The following is a 6000-nucleotide window of genomic DNA, read 5'->3' on the forward strand; positions in this document are numbered from 1 at the left end:
CTGGAGACTGGAGCGGCCAAGCTAAGTGCAGGCATTTGGGCGTGAGCCCGTATCAGTCATGTCCTATTGATCCTACCCCATGATCTGCCTCCTCTCCATCCTTGACCACTGCCTTGCCCAGAGGCTCGCCATCTCTCACCCGGACGTTTCCTCCTTCCATACCCTCCCCAATCTGCTGCAGCAGTTGATTTCCATCGTTCCCAGCTGTGACACTACTTGACCGCCCAGAAATGCTCAGAGGCCAGGGTTCCGGGAAGCCAGCTGGTGAGGGCCAGTCGGGGTCCTGGGATACTAGCCGTGGGACATCGTTGGAGGGAAGAGGGAGCACTGAGCTGGATCTCCTGCCTCCCACCCAAGGACTGCTGAGCGGCTTCTCCTTCCCATGACCATGTCTGCGTATCCAGGCTCCACCATAGGGGGTACATTTATTTAGGTCAGGGAAGAGTGGCTTGCCACACAAGGCAGTATGAAGGAGCTGCCCCAAGCCATCCCCAGTGACACAAGCAGTGGCTGTTATTCAGCTGGGCCACCTTCCAGTGCAGGCCCACCTCCCTGCCCCTTACCCTCAGCCCCCCAAACCCAAGCCTCCTCCAGATAACCTCAGCTAGGACCCACCCTGGACCCCCAATCATCACTTTCTGGAAAGGGTCCATATACTCTTTCCGGTTCTCACCCCTTCCTAAATTTTTATATGTGGATACGCTCTGAGCCATTCATACAAAGGGTTTTATTTGCCGATATGTTAAATGAACAAACGAACAAAACAAAACATAAAACTTTTTGTCCTTTCAGGATCTGGGTTCATGCATTTCAAAATGTTTGTTTTTCCCAGCTAGGGTCTTGAATGAGGTTTCCAGAGCTTGTTTTGGAAGACAAGTGTAAGCAAACATTTTCTCTTTCATTTCAACTGAGTAGAAAAATACTGCTCTTTTTTTTTTTTTTTAATTTATGTATTTATTTTAAAGAGAGAGAAAGAGCGTGAGCACACGGGAGGGCAGAGAAAGGGGGAGAGAGAATCTTAAGCAGACTCCCCGTGGAGCGTGGAGCCCAACTTGTTGCTTAATCCCACGACCCAGGAGATCATGACCTGCGCCGAAACCAAGAGTCAGATGTTCAATCCACAGAGCCGCCCAGGCACCCTGATAAATACTAAAACATCTTGAGGCAATGCCAAAACAAAACACAATAGACACACTGATACTGAGCCACTTCCTGATCTTCCTGATTCCTCGGATTTCTGTCCATAGATTCCTCATCTATGAAATTGGAATCAGGTTGCTGTAGGGATTGAAGATCAGACAAGGACATCACCCAGTCAGTACACTGGCTAATTAATAAATAGCAGCTAAGCGTGCCTGCCTGGCTGGCTCAGTCAGAAAAGCCTGTAACTCTTGATCTGGGGGTCATGAGTTCAAGCCTCATGTTGATTGTCGGAATGATTGAAAAAAATAAATACCGTTTAACACATAGCAGCTATTGTTGTTCCCCAAAATGATTTAATGACTGAAAAGCAAAAAGGAAATCATGAAGTCGGCATTACAAAGGGCTCCTAACCTAGACTAGAAATAAATGAGAAAAAAACAAAAAAACGAAACACCATATAATGGGTGAGCTTGGTCGTTTGTTCCAGAATATCTACCCCAGAGAACTGATCTCTAGGTAGCCCCCAAATACAGGTCAGTGTCATCAGGAGCCCTCCCCCACTTGGCCGGGCTTGTCCAAAGGAGGGAGGGCTGGTTGATTATACTCTGAGCTGCAGGAAGGAAATCTATTCACAAACCAGAGTAAACAGGTATGGGAAGGAGTTCTTCAGAGTATCTCCTAGTGCCTTCAAAACAGTTCTGCCAAGGGTGGGGGCCACAACATAGTCCTGACTGAGCAAGAGGCCTCCTTGTTCTGGGAAGACCTTCCTTTAACCAAGGGTGAATCCTAAAGGCTGCCCAAGAGGCGCCGGGGAGAGGGGCCAGCCAGCTCCACCCAGAACAGGGAGCGTCAGGGCCAGCCCCATGATAGAAATGGGAGCCCCAGGCCCCACCGCACTCAGCCCCAAGAGCCTCCCATGGCCCATCTGCACTCTGCTCAACTCTAATTCGATGCTCATGAAGCAGCCGTGGATCACTAACTCAGCTTCCCACACAGACTTTGGTACAACTGAGGGCCCGGGGTTCACAGACCACCTCTGAGTCTCCAGGGCTGGGGACCTGGCTGAGGGATGCCATCCACACCGAGGGCTGCCTCGCCCCCTGAGAAGAGTAAGTAAGGCTAGGACCCAGGGTTCACTGAGCACTGACCACCTATGGGGCACTGTTCTAAGTGCCTTGTACTTAATCTCTCTCTGAATCTCACAATCCCGTGGAAACCGGTGTTATTAGCATCCATGATCTAGGCAACTGAGGCCCAGAGGGATTAAGCAAGTTCCCCAACCTCACACCAGTTGTAAGTGGCAGGGTTGGGATATGAACCCAGATGCTCTGACTGAGACCCATGCTCTTAACCAGTACCCCACCAGCCTCCCTGAGGGGAGCCCCCCCCACCCCAGCGCTAGATGGAGGATGAGCTCTGGATTTGGGTAGCTATGAGTAAGTATCAATTATTAGTAGTAGGAATGGGGGCAGGCACCTCATTCATAAGGCATCATTGATTAAAACAAGAGAGAAGCATTGCTTTCCACTCAGCAACAGGTCTGTGTCTCAGCCACCTTACACATGCACAGGTACATTCAGGAGGGGTGAGGGTGGGGGGAGGAAATGGACCCAGGAGGGGAGCCCGGGGGTCCTGTGTGAATGCAACAGGATTTTTCAGACCTCCAGCTCCCCCAGGGTCTAAAGAACGAGAAACAGCTGGGGCCAATGGAATGCTCTAGTTATGGGGAAAGGCAAAGAGAGTCAGAGAGAAAACTGTAACAGTTTCCTTGGTGCTAATGCCGTAGGGTACAGGACATAGACATCCACTGGGAGAAGCGGGGGAGAACTGGAGACAAGTGAGATCTCCAAGTATGTGATGGAAGCTCCAGTGCTCCCTGTGCCCCTCTCCCCCTCCTCCCTACATCAGCGAGAATGAAACTCGTGGGGAGACTAGGAAGGCCCATGAGAATCTATAGACAGAACACTGGACAGAGAAGCAGGAGACCTGGGGTCGGAGCACCTGAGCCAGCCGGATCACGGAGCTGGGGCTCAGGCAGGGCCTGGAAGTGAGCCAGGAATCACCGGGGCGGTCGCAGGGGGCCTCCTGATGCTTCCCTCCCTCTCCCCATACAGCAGAGGGCAGACCAGGCCTGGAAGGTACGCATGACCCTGGGAGTTCCTGCTTGGATGCTGCAAGGGCCTGAGAGTGACTCAGAAACCACGGATGTCCTCGAGGCTGATGGGTTCGTATAGATTGGACAAGCAGCTCTCTCCGTGGGCTGCGAAACCACAGGATGGGCTGTGACCACTCTCCAGGAAAGAGCCATATGCTGCAAAGGGCTTTCTGCCCTCTGAGCCTTAACGCAAATACAGACTCGACTCCCTTTGATACAAAATTGCCTCTGGGGATACAGCAGGCCTCCACGGTGACCCTTCTCCTAGAATTCCCCTCAATGAACACATCACTTTGGTTATTAATCCTGGCTACAGTAATGACAGCCATTTTCAGAGGGTTGCTTATGGGCCAGGAGTTGTGTTAAGAATGGTATGTGGCGGGGGGTGGGGGGGTGGGAGGAGGTTGGGGGAGCCAGGTGGTGGGTATTAGGGAGGGCACATATTGCACGGAGCACTGGGTATGGGGCATAAACAATGAATTCTGTTACACTGAAAAGAAATTTAAAAATTAAAAATTTTAAAAATTAAAAAGAAATTAAAAAAAAAAGAATGGTATGTGCAATATATAATCATTTCATCCTTGCAGTAACCCTATCATTTTGCCCACTTGAGAAATAAGGACTCTGAGGCCTAGGGAGATAAAGTAACTTGGTCACATCACACAGCCAGTAAGTGGAAGAGATAGACTCAGAACTCGGGCTGGCAGGCCCCTGAGCCTGTGTTTTAACCACATTTTGATGCTATAGTGGCCTTCTTCCTTTGCCAACATCACCCTCTTCCAGAAAGCCCTCCCTGATGCGCCCTTCCTTCACGCAAAAGTCCTCTCTCTGTTCTCTTCAGTCTCACAGCATACCTTTTTGTACTATTCCTTGGATATATCTCTTGTTTTGCTTTGGAGGTATTTCTTTCCCAGTGTCTCCCTGAGAGTTCAGTTGCTGTGATTAGGTGTGGGGGGGGGGGATGACCTACACTAAACAGACTCACAAGAGATGGATTGATAAACCTGGAATGCAGTGTATTAATTGACACTGAGAAACGAAACCGCCCAGCAGACGGGAATCCTGAGGCTGACTGGTCAGCACAATGTCTTTCAGGAAGGATAGACTTTTGGGAAAGGAAATCAATACCTGAAGGTTCTTTGCTCGGTACAAAGTCAGAGTGAAGGGAGTTGATGGATCGACACTTAGGTAAAGCCTGACACACGCGTCTAAGCTTCCTGCCTGCCAAGGGGTCATAATATCCAAGGCAGGGAGCCCTACAAGTGTCCTCTTGTCTGGAGAGTGCTGGATTTTTCTGGATCCTAGGAAGAGCCTACATTTCTGGCTCCATTTATCATGACTGTGCCTACCTTTTCTGCTAGCTTGTTTGTTTAGAAGATTTCTGCATACTTGAGAGAACTGAGCCAGAACTTCCTGTTGAGACCCACTGAAGAGGAAGAATCAGAACCACACTGGCCCTTGGCAGAGCCCTGAGCTCCGTGTTGTGAGTTCTTCTTCACTCTGCTTTGCAACAGAGGGACAACCGAAGGCAAAAAAGCATGGAAACCAGACAGCCTGGGTCTGAATCCCGGTGCATCGGTTTCTCCCTCTCAAGGCTGGAGATAATAATAGCCCCGGCCTCATCATTTGTCAAGAGAGCACTACAAGTTAGTACACGTAAAGTGCTTAGAACCGTGTCTGGCATCTGGTAAGCACTCGATACTTGTTAGCGATGCTTAATAATTCATTTTATAGATGAAAACACCGAAGCCCAGAGAGAGAAAAGGTCAACTAAGATCATACAGCCAGTAAGTGGTGAAGCGATCATTCAAAGCAAAGAGGCTCCCTTTGAGTGCCAAGGTTTTGCCCCAAGTCGGTTTCTTACCCTTTGTCCTGCAAAAGGATCTCAAGAGGGACTTGGTTAAACACGCAGATACCCACCCACCAGCACAGGCGACATTGAGAAGGATGAAACTAGCAAGGTCTGGCGAGGACCTGGAGCCACCTGGGAGGTAAGTAGGAACCATCCCTTTGGAAATAGGTTCGGCAGTTTCTAACGGAGGGAGAACCCACTGATGGAATCCGCCAGGGTCAGCCAGGGAAGAGAACCACTGCGTGTGTGGTTTGTCACAGGGAGGTGGCCTTGCTCAGCAAGGCAGCTGGTTCAGCACTCTTGCAGAACTGTTGTCTCTGCTTCTCAAGTTGGAGCTTGAATGCCCTGCTCAGGCAGCCGAGAACAGGAGGAGGGGGAGATCAAGGAACAGGCTGGAGCCCCTATCAGCTCTAACCGGAACCCCACAAGGAGGGACTGAATCCCAGAAGCTCATCCCAGGTTTTGTTGCCTCTGTCACTGAGGACGGGGCTGTTTTGCAGGAGCCAGAATCCTTCACCGCCAGCTAAACACGGACGCACCAGGCTCCTTCCCCCACTCAGGAGGAGGAAACAGCTGCTCCTTCCTGCCCACGAAGTGTGTCAGCCGATCAGCCACAACATGTGTGAGCTACAGAATGGCTTCCCTTCAACCCGCCAAATCCCCTTAGGAATCCCCCTCGTGTCTCCCCTAGCCAGAAACACATACGGAAGGGAATTCGGTGTAGCCACCACACCTACCCAGGATCAGGCAATCCCACCCTCAATATTTACCCAAGAGAAATGAGTGCATATGTTTCCCAAAAGATATGTTCACAGCAGCTTTCTTCACAATAGCCCCAAACTGGAAACAA

The sequence above is a fragment of the Neovison vison genome, chromosome 7 (assembly GCF_020171115.1).
Source record: "Neovison vison isolate M4711 chromosome 7, ASM_NN_V1, whole genome shotgun sequence".
NCBI lineage: Eukaryota > Metazoa > Chordata > Mammalia > Carnivora > Mustelidae > Neogale > Neogale vison.